The sequence below is a fragment of the Glandiceps talaboti genome, chromosome 16 (genome assembly GCF_964340395.1).
Source record: "Glandiceps talaboti chromosome 16, keGlaTala1.1, whole genome shotgun sequence".
Lineage (NCBI taxonomy): Eukaryota > Metazoa > Hemichordata > Enteropneusta > Spengelidae > Glandiceps > Glandiceps talaboti.
Window position 1 is genome coordinate 4,388,036 of NC_135564.1, and position 14,473 is coordinate 4,402,508.

Here is a 14,473-nt window from a genome sequence, read left to right on the forward strand (position 1 = left end):
TTTTCCCTACTGAGCAGTGCTGGGTAACAGTCTATTTACAGAGCGATCTGTGATTTTGGTTGCTGTCTCGCTAACCACTTGTTATGTAGTCTGGATGCTGTGGAGGTGTAAGTGGTAACAATACTCACTGTATAGGAACAAGACGACTTGTAATTCTATCTTCAACATTAAGCAACTACATTTGTACTTTGGGTCGATGGCCTTCAATGTACAGAATAAATGACCATACTACCACTACTATGTAATTCTATCAGCACAGCAAATGATTAACTTAGCCACACTCCAACAGTTGTTATAAGCATGCATATTTGTAGATATTTACATACTATTAACTATATGTAAATGATGTCACTCTCTGGCTCATCTAAACTTAGAGGGTATATTAACATATTGACATTTGTATATGAGAACCACAAACCTACAACACATTAAGTCTAAATTGTTCACAAGAAGAATACAATACCTTAAGATAACAGACAGGAAGACATCACTATGGATAAATCATTGCCCAATCTAATATATATGCTTTCTGATGATTATTGAATGTTATCCATGATGAATGGTACAATGCATGAAGTGTTTTTGCCTTAAACTTTGGGAACCCCGGTAACAGAAAATGTGAAAGTAGCAGTGTCTTCCAGAGAAATTCATCATGATTTTGTTTGGGAACCCTGATAAAATGACATGGGAATATTGGTAGGTTTTACCTATATGTATGTTACCACCCTTGGCAAAAGGGTTGAAAATAAGGTACATTTTGCTATTAGGCTTCTCCATGTACAATCATTGAAAGATCAAGTAGATTCATTCTATCAAGATACATGTATAGTGTAATACACTGAGCTTCATGAAACATATCAACTTTCCCATGTTGCTAGACACAACTACATGCCTCACTGCACAAAGCCATATATATGTGATGGGCATTATGCATGCTACTGAGAGGGATAGTTGTCACCTGACTGGTAGTACCCTGGCGTATGCATATGTGTAGAATATCTGTTTATTACATTGGGTGTGTTTGTACCTAACCTCAATTGCAGCGGCAAACAATGGGACTTAGTCTAACAAATAATGTCTCTTTTAATGTTTGACCACAACAATGGCATCTCAAAACGTGATGAGAAAGCAAAATGCCAGAAAGAAATCACCAAAGTGCCAGCCCAGCACAAAATACATGTACATCTTATTGTAAAATGAATCTATTAGGAAACCAATGAGTTGACAAGTAGAGTATGTAATATTGACTGTCATGGTCTACAAAACACTTGAATACTATTATTAATGTGTTTGTTTGTTTGCTTGTTTGTTTGTTTGTTTGTCTCTCTGTCTCTGTCTGTCTGTCTTTCTATCTTTGTCTGCATGTGTCTTTCTGTCTGTCTGTCTGTCTGTCTGTCTGTCTGTCTGTCTGTCTGTCTGTCTGTCTGATGTTAATCATTTCTCATGCACCAACTTGTAACATGGTCTGTAAGACACAGACATTCCTGCCAAGCTATTAGGCTGAACAACATGATGACTATTTAACAGTCTCCTTGTAACATTAGAACTTACATGTGAAGTTTTCTTTTCACTGAGTCAATATGGAAGGATTTTTATATGTATTCACATCTGTCTGTACATGTATGTACATTTTGTATATCAATCTAGACAAAAAATTCTGTGTTTTAAAACTGACTGCGCATAATCAGCCACTCTTTTACACAAACAGTTTCATACAGTTCAACTCAAAGAACCCCGATTTCTGACCCAGTGTTGGCCTGACATTAATACTGGCTGGTCCCAGGTGTCAACATTAGGCTAATCATTATGCATTGCATCAACCACTAGTTAGGTTCCAGTTGCTAACACATACATGCGTCCCTACAGTTTTAGAGATTGACACTGTACAATTGTATATGTTTACATGTTCGTTTTTTTCATTTATTTTACCCTTACTTAAATTGCTCCCCTTCCCATGTATTTTGTGTACTAAATAAATAAATGGCATTTGTTGTATTAATTTTCATCTCTGCATGATATCTATGAAATGACTTCAAACTTATACTTTAAGCAAGATATTTGTTCTGCATGTCAGACATACACCTGCATTCTATGTGTACTTATTGAAATGAAAATATCTTCATCTTCATCAAGGTAGAGTGTGCAGTTTATTGGGACAGTTAATCAAAAGTGGGCCTTAATCCTGCCACAGATATGATCTTTTACGTGGACTTGACCTGAGGAGTGTGTATAAATGCCTTATGTGAAACTGTGAAGTCACGTGCTTCCAACTGTGCCTAATCTCAGATCCACATATGGTGTGCAGTCAGAAGGATAAATTAAAACACACAAAGATAACCTCTCATTCCCCCTCCCTGGAATCCACTGTTTTCATAAAGTACACAACCTACTACATGCATGTATGTATGGATTGTGAATTACTATTGGCAGTGAAAGAATATAGCATCCTGAACAAAAGACAACGTGAACCATTGTGTTAAAAGTACTGTAGGTCACTTGCGCGTAGACACTTAGGTCACTTATATTTATAATACAATTTGAAGGGTATTGAAGAAGATGAACACGTCAGTAGTCTGTTACCATGGTTACTATTCACAGTCGAAATATAGACAAAAGACAAGTATGTTAGTAAAAATGGTCTCCAGCAAGGAGATACAGTAGTTGGTACAATGGAGACTCCCGCAAGAGTAGTGGACTTGTAGAGACTGATGGTAAAAATGTACCCTGAAAGATTTATACATAAATGTACTCTCTCACGCCTGATCTCCATGCATGACCACTGGACTAGTAGGGGGTAAAAATGGTCTCCAGTGAGACTACTGGCAACTTCTCCTATCTCATCAGTATCACACATTTTAACAGCTTGTGGTAAATCTGATGAAACTGTTGCATTTTACCTTTGAAATTCTGAAATGTATATAACAGATATCAACCAATCACCTGTATTTGAAATTATATTATAGCATTACCAATTCCGGTGAATTTTGTGACGTCATCGCTGTACATTATTACTGATAATGTACTCCGTTATTGGGCATCACGGTTCCAGAACGAGCATAACAATACAAGCTTATGTCCGTAAGGCAATAAAGGTGTGGGTATTTAAGAACAGGAAAATTATGGGGTAAACACCATAAGAATTTTTTTTAAAAAGATTGAAATTAAAATGAAACAAATTTGTGTTCACAGCAGTTCAATGAAGTGTATATATGTGTGTGTACGTGTACGTACGTGTGTCGCTATGATTAGTATGGCAGACGATGTTCAGCGCTGTGTATATTATACGTTGTTTAGAATTTCTCGGTCTACAAATTCACTGGAATTGGCAAAACTATAAAATAATAACAATAATGTATGCCTTCCCAGTCCATAATGGGAGGGCTGTTACCTCGCCCATTTGTCGTTCAAAGTTTGCTTTCGTCCATTATGGGCTGGTAGGGCGTACATTATTGTTTAAATAACTTATGTTATATGTCTTCTCAAATCGTTTCATAAAGTTCACATAAATTACTCTTACTAGCCTGATCCTTTCCGCCCCCAACATTCTCTTTTTCCAAACTCATTGTTCAGACCAGCCATTACTAATAAAATAACCTGTTTACAACTTCATACTAAACAGTGACCAAGAGACCTTGAGGGCATATTTTTAAAATTGAAAGGGGCATATTGTATGACCTTTGAACCATTGCGGTAAACCAACTTTTCACCACACTTTGTTTTTAAATCCTAGTCTTAAGTAGCTAAAAACAATTGCTACTTATCAGAGTTGTCAAAAGTTGAAAATTTTGATTGACAATTCAATCACGTTCCATACATCCCTGCCATATCATGACTTTACAGCTTGGTCCTCAGTCTGAGTAGCTAAAAACAATTGCTACTATCAAAGTTGTCAAAAGTTGAACATTTTGATTGACAATTCAATCACGTTCCATACATCCTTGCCCTAACTATCATGACTTTACAGCTTGGTGAGTCAGCTATTTCTGAGACTGATTTGGTGTCAGATCACGTATGGTACAGCACTCCGTGCCTGGTACGTACTCAAAAAGTGTACACTGATTTAATGAGTCACGTTACCTTTCCTAGGACTAATATTAATATTAATAACTGTACACAGATCATACCATTCTGTGACTGGTGCTAAAAACTACACAATGGTTTGGTCTGTCAGGTCACACCATTTTGTGACTGGTACTAAAAACTTATACACTGATTTGGTCCGAGTGTCAGATCATATCTGTATTTGGTCAGTCAGATCACACCATTCTGTGACTGGTACTAAAAACTTACACACTGATTTGGTCCGAGTGTCAGATCATATCTGTATTTGGTCAGTCAGATCACACCATTCTGTGACTGGTACTAAAAACTTAAACACTGATTTGGTCCAAGTGTCAGATCATATCTGTATTTGGTCAGTCAGATCACACCATTCTGTGACTGGTACTAAAAACTTAAACACTGATTTGGTCCGAGTGTCAGATCATATCTGTATTTGGTCAGTCAGATCACACCATTCTGTGACTGGTACTAAAAACTTAAACACTGATTTGGTCCGAGTGTCAGATCATATCTGTATTTGGTCAGTCAGATCACACCATTCTGTGACTGGTACTAAAAACTTATACACTGATTTGGTCTGTCAGATCATATCTGATTTGGTCAGTCAGATCACACCATTCTGTGACTGGTACTAAAAACTTATACACTGATTTGGTCCGAGTGTCAGATCATATCTGTATTTGGTCAGTCAGATCACACAATTCTGTGACTGGTACTAAAAACTTATACACTGATTTGGTCCGAGTGTCAGATCATATCTGTATTTGGTCAGTCAGATCACACCATTCTGTGACTGGTACTAAAAACTTAAACACTGATTTGGTCTGTCAGATCATATCTGATTTGGTCAGTCAGATCACACCATTCTGTGACTGGCACTAAAAAACTACACACTGGTATGGTGAGTCATATCACACCTTTCCGTGTCTTGTGCTGCTTATAACAGTCTATACTCTGATTCCCTGTTGATGTGACAGGAAGATAAACCTGTTGTCTGTGTATCCGTACATTCTTCCAAGTTAACCTTTATGTAAATCAAGTACTAGGCACTATCTGTGTTGTCATATTTATTTCAATAAGCCTTCAAAGAAGACAAATCCCAAAACTGGTTCGATGTATGGCAGTTAAAGTATTCTGAAAACTGAACTGAGTTTGACCTTCTTGAAAATGAACTTAGGCCATCTGAATACCCCTTACCTCTACAACTAGCTTGATAGATAAACCTCTGTAAATTTAGGTGCAGATACTTGAATGGTTACATGTATAATCTCTAGATACAGAATTTCATGTTATAAAGTTATGACCAATTTGCAATTTGACCTTGAATATGGAGGTCAGGGTCAAAGGTCAATGTATGAAAAGAAATGTGAAATGGGTGTATAGACACTTTACTGGAGTCCGAAGTTAGTGAATTCAATTTCTTGCCTGATTGTAAAGCCAAATGTTAGCCATTTCACCATGGAAGGTAGTCAAGGTCAAAGTTCAAGGGCTTATTAGACAGCTTACTATTGATAACATGGGGTAGACACTTCAATGGTGTCTGCATTTATCAAATTTTTGGAGCTAAGAGGCAAAATGTGCTTTTCTATCACAAATAAGGCTGACATTTTGCTACACATGTCAAATCAAGGGATGTGTATATGCATACCTACTTTTGACATTAATACCTGTATTTTAACTTTTGAATTATAAGTAATATATGTTTTTGTATTGTATGTGCATAATAACAAATCTGTTGTCCTACGCCATTATTTGTTTTGATTGTTTAACTTGACAATGTTCTTTCTTTGAAGAATTCATCAATACATGAATATGAATACATACCTATACAATGTATAATACCTACATGTTCCTACCTAAAAAGTACCTTCACATAGTCAACTAGCTTCCCATACCTACAACCTACATGTACCTTCACATATCTACCGCCCTATCTTCACATACAGATACCTACCACCTACCTACCTACAGGAGGGGTGATACCACTGACCAAGTCTGGTAGGGGTGTGAGCCAATCCTGCCAACCCCAAACCCCATTTTAGACCCTTTTTGACCAAAACCAATATCCCATTTTTGACCATTTGAAGTTTTTAAACCGAAATTCTGAGGAAAATTCCCAGAAATTACGAACTAGTCAAGAATTTATTATGTGTCAAAATTTGTAGAAGGTGGACCCCATTTTAGACCAAAGGGCTTAGACATACCCACCTTCATACCAGGGTTTTGTTACGTATACTCAAATAAATAATACCTACATTTGTACCTACCTTATCAACAGGACATCAAAGTGATTGCTAAGAACTAATAAATGTTCTAGAAACTAGCCCCTAGTGTTTTGAGAACATGGTCATTACTCTTATCAACTATTAATAAGTAAACACTATTATCAGAGGCTAGACCCAAGTGTAAACACTGCTATCAGAGTTAAGGCCAGCAAGTACTAGTATCACACTCATGTAAACACTGCTAATGATGTTACATTTTGTAACAATAGGCCCGAGCATACTTGAGATCAAAATTAAGATGAGAAACTTGAAAGGTAGTAGGCAACTTTTTAATATACATATCATACATAATAATACAGTTATCATATACCCAGTATTGCATCAATTTAATTCAATGCTGCACATGATCAAACCATTGCAATAATTTCCTGTATCACACCCCGGCACACTTTGCCCAAATATGGCAAGTGGTGCACTCATTGATATCCGTTCACTCAGTGATTTGGTTTTGTTAATTTTTTCACTATTTTGATGTTATTGCAACTAAAATAATATTTCACTGCCATTTTTACTTGATTATGTGATTCAATGATATTTCCATGCCACTACAGGGGGTATACAATAAATGCATTACGGCCCAGATATGAGTTTTGCAGACCTCTGTAGTACGGCTTACAGACCCTCGATCCTTACTACGGACCATTCTGCCATACAACCTCTGTCCACAAAACCCATATCTGGGTTGTAAATATAAGTGCAGCCATTCAGTTGAATTGTAGACTGACATAACCCACATAGTACATGTAGTCCTTAGTTTAGTTCCTATACGATTACTATAATCATCTCAACTCACATATAGGGAAAGTCATTATTCTAGCACAGAAATCTGTGCTACCTGCGCTGGGCAAAGGGTAAAAGACGCATGTCAGTAGTAATCCACCACAAATTGACAGAATTGGTTAGTTCCTTTAATAGACAACTGCTCATTAACCAAACTCTACCTCTCCAGTCTGAAACTAAAATCAAGTGGGGACACAATAATGCCGCCATCACGTTTATATGGACGCAGTTCATGAGCTGGGGTAGCACAGATTTTTGTGCTAAAATAACAACATTCCCTGTACATGAGTGGAGAAGATTGTAGTAATCATCATGCATCATAAAAGAACTACACTACCTAGTCCCCAAATTCCTCTATTCACTCGCAGTTTTCATAGCTCCTGCTTGCATAATTTCACAATAAAGGCTGGGGTACAGGAGAGAGAAAGATTTTTCTCAGTCACAAGTCCACAAGGCTGGAGTTAGGGGGCTTCATATCGCACAATTTCGTGTTATGTACATGTTGTACACTGTTCTATCTTTATTGTATTTTATTGACTCCTCACAAACGAAATCAAATCAGAATTGATTTATCTAAAAGAAAAAGTCACTGTGCATTTCTTTAAAGTTTAATCTTTGTTTCTTTTTTCAATTATCTCCAAATGTCCAGCCTGTATCATGTAATCTGTCACATTTTTATACCAAATCCCTGATAATACACATTAGCTGTTTACATATTGTCAGCCAACCTGACAAACCCATCAGGAAAATCAAGGAGCCAAACTTTTTTTATCGCATCAGTTTCTTTATCTAACACAAACCTGTGAAACAAATGCAAACAAATGCCACGAACAATTGAACAGCATCTACTTTTGACAAAAGGTGATTAGGGCCTGTCACAACAACAATGGGGAATGTTTATTTGCACAGCATCCACGCATAAAAAAAAAGACACATAAAAACAGGCTATCAAAGATATTAAGTACAAGGTAAATAGTCAGCTTTTGTTTAATTTGGGGGGCGGTTTTGTAAGTAACAAAGCATTATTACCTGCTAAGTATAAGGACCTGCATTATGTCTACTGGTAGGGTGTAGGGTAATACATCATGTACAAAGTTCACTTCACGGTGAACAATTTGACTATGGGCTCCAAATCAATAACTTCATATCTGTAATTTTCCACTTTTTGGCCACTGATTTTTGGAACTTGCAGAAGGGAGGCCATGTAATCCAACATCTTTATTTGTAATACTTTTTTTTAAATTGGGGTCAGTCTGAAACTAACATCATGTGGGGATCTGATGACGCCATCATTTTTTATAAATGAACGCAGTCGGGGGTAGCACAGATTTTTGTGCTAGAATAATGACTTTCCCTAGACATGAGTGGAGATGATAGAAGTAATCATAATATGTTGTATAGGAACTAGACGAGTTACAAACCAGACAGACGAGCAGTATCTAATGCCTGCCATGGTGAATGCTTGAGACTATTTTTCCATTTTTGTTTAGAAACCACCGCTGGTCTTATATCGTATGTCCGGTTTTCTTGTAAATTTGAGAATAATCAAAGAAAACATAACATTAAAAATTGTGGTCTTTGCATAATTTACTAGACATTAGTCAGTATGAAGACTTACAGGTATCAATTTTCACTTCGAGTATCGTTTTAATATTTCAAATTAACATTCCTGACTGAGGAAACAGAAACAGTTAAACAATTATGCAAAGAAGTAACAAAACCAATAATGTTTCCTAACAGTGATGATATACATGTATGTGGGGCGTGTTCTATGGGGAATAGTTAAAACATTGGCCACTCTCCAAACATTTGAGCATCATGATTTCCTCTTGATCAAAATATAAACATTCGATCTGTCATCTAGTATTACATTAGACATTTACTTAGTAGGGATGTCCACCATATCTACTAGGGTTGCAGGAAAATTCCATAGTTTTTATCATTGTAGGGACCTTCTCAAATTGGTGCTTAAGCTCGTATGCATAATTCTCTGTATTGGTCAGATTGTGTACAGACTAGAATCCAGGCAATTGGAGGATTTTGAATTTTTGATTTAAAAAAAATAATGAATTCAAAAACCCCATCCACATGGATTCTGGGCTAGATTGTGTAAGATTTTCCAATTATAATGACCTTTATCTCATGGAAAAAAATAACATACACACTTAATACAAACATGTCTGCTGCTTAGATGGTTTTTTGACTATGAAATAGAATAAAAATTTTGAAAGAAAGAAGTTACATGTACATGTACCGTCAAAGAGAACCACAACTTGGAATGTTCGAGATTCTGAGATACAAATATAAAAATACACCAAAAAGATAAAACGTAAAAATTCAAATTTAATATTTTTTTAAATCTTACATTTACATTATCCATTACCAGAATGAAGCCAACTGAGTAAAAAAAACTGGCTCAGCCTGTATTTTTCAAAAAAAAGAAATTATCAAATAATACAAATTTGTTGCAATGTTACCATCTATTTGATAAATGTGTACAGTGCCCTATCTTGTTTGTACCCTATTCCTTTAGTGAACTATTTCACTATAAGCTTCTAAATTGTAATCCTATTCCTATGTATGACTTGGAATACAGGAAGTTTGGCACTCAAGAGTACATTTTATGTCATATTTTTCTCACAGAAAGTATTTGACATGTAAAGATAATATTACATGACACTGTGTTAAACGATCCTATGAATGGTATCCATCCACACATGCCACTTGATAGGACACCAGACGAACCGGATGAATTATGTAGAAACTACGCAGACAATGTTAATGTCTCCTTTACTGTCATGTGGACATAGCATCATTTTGTAGCATAGCTGTTAACATTCATCATCATTTACTAGGATGATACTAAATTTCACATTCACTTATTAAACACCTAATGAGATTTCTTAGAATTGTTGATAATGGAGATGTTTTCGACAGTTAATGCATTATGCACTTGTTAACATTAAATCTTTGACAACAGAATTATTAACCTATACTATGAATACATTCATAGTTGTTGGTTGTCGGTGCCTCTTACCACTGTGGTTGGGGTTCGAACCCCATTCAGGGTTAAGGGTTAAATTTGATTAAATCTACCATGCTGTAAGTAAGAAGAGTGTCGTTCAGTTTGACTCTACCGAACAACGCAGGTTTTCCCCGAGTACTCCGGTTTCCTCCTGCATTAACACTGAACCCATGAGGGATGGCCCTCACTGGACTTCTTGGGAGACAAGTGTTTATATACTTAAAGAACTATCCAGTATAAATAAAGATCAGAGATTATTATTATTCAAGTAAGACTAAATTTGCATTACATAGAATTCTTCTCTTAATTTTCTTTACAAAGCAAACCATACTAGGTTTAAGACTTTGTTCAAAATGGTACAGTTTCAAAACTTATATTGCAGATAAGTCAGAAGGCCACATTTTTGGCTACAGCAGTGTATGATACACTTGTCTTGTCATACAATAAAATACATGTATTTGCACCAGCTAAAAAAAAGCAGTGGTGCTCGACAGCAGTCAACTTGAATTTTTTAGCAAATGAAAGTGGCTATGTAGATGAGGATTGAGTATTTATTTGGGATTTATAATTTATAAAACAATTTTACTTGAAAAAACTCAAAACTCAAAACTCAGTGAAACGTGAAGTATTGCAAGAACTCACAGATGACCTGGAGTGTGACACACACCCTAAGTTTGTTCACTGATACTGCTATCAATGATTATAATTTCCTACATTTACACATGACTACAAATAGTACTGGTACTACAACACAATATGGGCCACTCTCAGGATACCATGTTTGGTGGGACCAATTTCACAGAAAAAGTTGCATTAAGGAAGTTGGTAGTCTGGCTGCCAACATGGTGGTTTCTAACTAAACTAAGCGGAGGTTAAATCATAAAATCATAATGATTGATACCGTATAGGGACTAGACTAGGAAGTTGGTTGCATAAACTTAGTCAATTCTTAGTTTAGTAGCTGAGCTAGGTATCAATTTGTGAAACCAACTATTTAACAGACCACATCCTGTATGTCATTTCAAATGTGCTGAACTGCGAGTGAGTTTTGAAGAGGAAAAACAAGACTCGTGACATTTAAAGATGACAAAACCAATAACAAGTCTCTAGGCTACAGCTTGTAGCATATCATTGTGATACAACTTTGTAATATCAACTGATACATGGCTGTAAACCAACTCCTCCACCCCCATACTCAGCGTATATATGAACAACTGTTCAATGCAGTTTTCTCTGTGCCAGTACTTTCACGCCTATAGCAATATCTGAATATGTATGTCATTATTACATATATTTTTATATGTTTTTCTAAAACAACAAAATTCTATAAAAATCATACGTGTTTTCATGTGTAGCAAACAATCGTGTCCTCATTTGCATATCATTTGCATGCAGGTAGGCACCAATGTTTTCGGTATTGCAATGCAGTGCAAATACCACCAGTATGCGCACACCAGTGCAAGTAATCTCTGGTACAGATGCAATAAAGTTTACTCCCCTTTCATAGTTCTTAAATCTTGTTTTTCAATATATTGTGATATATCACATAATAGCAATAAAATAAACCACCCACTGGGGCTGGTTTACCAGTCAGTCTTGAACTGTGAACTCAATGTATGCACTCACTATCCCTTGTGCATCCACTGGTCAAAACCTTTTGATATATACCATCCCTGGAGATGGCTTATTGCTCAATATATTGAGAAATATCTTACGATACCAACCTACAAATTAAGACAAAAAAAAAAATCGTTTCTCTTACTTTTCTAAATTGTTTTTGTAATGTATTATGAGTGAAAGTATAGTCATAATTATATCATAACTTTCTAGTTTCCTAGAATTTTATCAGAGTTCCTTTTCGAAACTATTTAAGTTTAACTACATTCAACTATCCTAGCTTTAAGTAACCAGGATCCTGAAACCCTAGCCTGAAATCCATTCCAACTGGGTTTTGAATTCGTTATTTCCTCCTCATCATGATGGGGACGCCAAATCAAAATTCAAAATCCCCATCTGCCTGGATTCGACTCTATTGAAACCCAAACAATGTCATGTCATTCTGTCTAATTCCAGACTGATTTATTGATCTTTTCAGAATTAACACATCTGTACTTGATTCACAATGTAATGAAAAGAGCAAGGGTTCACATCTGTACATGTAGTTGGTTCACAAGACAATAGGGAGGGTCAAGAGGGTTCATATCTGTATTTGATTCAGGGTAAGGGGGTCATATCAATCTGTACTGGATTCACTACACAACAGGGAAGGTAAGACTCAGAGGGGGTCAGTGACCAATTTGTTTTCATGTCAAGTAATTATCATTTGTACATGATGGTTGTACTCAACCTGTACAGTAAACATAATACAGATCAAGAGACCACATCAAATTCTGCAATCTGATCAATTTTTTCAGAGTAACTAGATTATTTGTATGTAGGGTCAGATGGGTGGTTGTACCACTGTCATGGTCATTCAAGAATAGTAAAAAGTTCTATTAAAATGTAGATTTTTTAGGGTAATCCTGGGACACCAAGCATAAAGAGCTTCTTTAGATAGTAACACTAATAACAAGCCTCTGGACTTGAGAGCTTCTTGATGTAACACCTGGCCAATCTCTGGGCTACATATCTTCTTGACATAGTAAGTTAAACACGACAAGTATATGGCCATAGTATGGGCTAGAGAGCTTCTTGAGATAGTAACACCAATAACAAGCCTCTGGGCTTGAGAGCTAAGAGGTAACACCTGGACAATCTCTGGGCTATAGGACTTCTTGACATACATCTAGTATTACACCTAGACAAGTCTATGGGCTAGAGAGCTTCTTGAGATAGTAACTAACCAATACAACAAACCTCTGGGGCTAGAGAGCTTCTACACCAAGTAAAACATTCGTAGTAAAGCATATGAATAAATTAAATGTTTTTCACTTTTGGTCTTAAATCATAATTTTGTCATATCATATTAAAAAGATGCGCTAATGTAACTCCAAAATGTTTATGTAGGAAGAAAAGAAATTATGCAATGCAAATTTTATACATTTACCAAACAAAACTGTACACCAAGATATCCAACTTGTAATCTACCAACATTTAAATTCATCCCTTTATCTTTTTCAGAAAAAACACAACAAGCAAACACAAAACATTTTTCATGGGTTTTAAAAAACACTGCAGTCATGACAATGTCAGTTACACTTTAAGTCTACACTTACCACTCAATGGTATGTATATCAGAGTTTTAAATATCATCTACATATTAAAAGACGTTAAAAAGACAGCTAGTAATTAAGTGATATCTCTGAATGGCTTCTTGCAACTAACAAAAAAGAAGTGTTTTGCAATTAATCGATCAGAGGCGTTGAACCATTACCAGAAACTGACAGCTGTGGTAATAAGGAACTTGAGCTAACCCCAGTTGGCTGAGGAAATACACCAGTTATGGTACTGCAGTGCCAAGCAATGTTATGGAAGTTTGCCAACTGACTCAGTAACGAAAATAAATATTTGGTAACTGTTGATGATAGAACTAAGAATTACAGCAATTTCTATAAAACTAATAATTATGTTTGATCTTTTGCCATAATTCACATTATCATAATATATGATCTGTTATTTTATATATCTGAAATTTTTAAAGACTGTATCATATTTCCTTAACAGACCTACAAAGATGATGCAATACTAGAACGCTTTATATTCTGTGTTAGTAATACAGTCTTAGACCAAGTTAGTAGCCTAGACCACATCCTCTTCCAGTCGTTCAAAAACCAATCAAAACATGAATACAATTCTCAGTACTTGAAATAGAATATTAGTACAGCCTCTGCACATCATAAAAATAATGAACATTCGATTTCTTGGTTGACACCATAACTTCTGCCCCATGTGCTTTACGTGCATTATAGGCGCGTGTGAGAATATGTCGACCTACTTGTTCTATTTTGACCCTCTAACATGTGGTAAAATGCTATTGCAGGTACTGAGAATAAGTCAACCTTCTTGTTTTATTTTGACCCGCTAGCATGAAGTTAAATGCTATTGCAGGTACCAAGAATTAACTTCATTTTTTGAAATTTCTAAATGTATACTTGAATTTATCAATGTCACTCTTATTTTAACCCATAGTTGAGAATTTACATGTCTCCACAGAAGACATAGCCCCCCCCCCCCCCCTTTCCCCCATACTTTATTTCTGAATGATTAATATGGATATTAAAAATTGAAATTTATTTTTACTCATATTCGGGTCAATATACTCAGACACAATAGAAAGGTCATAACTGATAATAATATGGGACAGATACTTAAATAAATGTGT

General features: G+C 35.8%; 1 protein-coding gene and 1 long non-coding RNA gene across 2 annotated transcripts in view; one reads left to right on the forward strand and one right to left on the reverse strand.

Annotated features, from left to right (window-relative positions):
* LOC144447588 (cubilin-like) overlaps nucleotides 1–14,473 on the reverse strand; it is a 110,036-nt gene that overhangs the window by 87,803 nt on the left and 7,760 nt on the right. The gene's annotated exons all lie outside the window — the stretch shown is intronic.
* The window catches only part of LOC144447589 (uncharacterized), a 41,528-nt gene that overhangs the window by 17,015 nt on the left and 10,040 nt on the right, over nucleotides 1–14,473 (forward strand). The gene's annotated exons all lie outside the window — the stretch shown is intronic.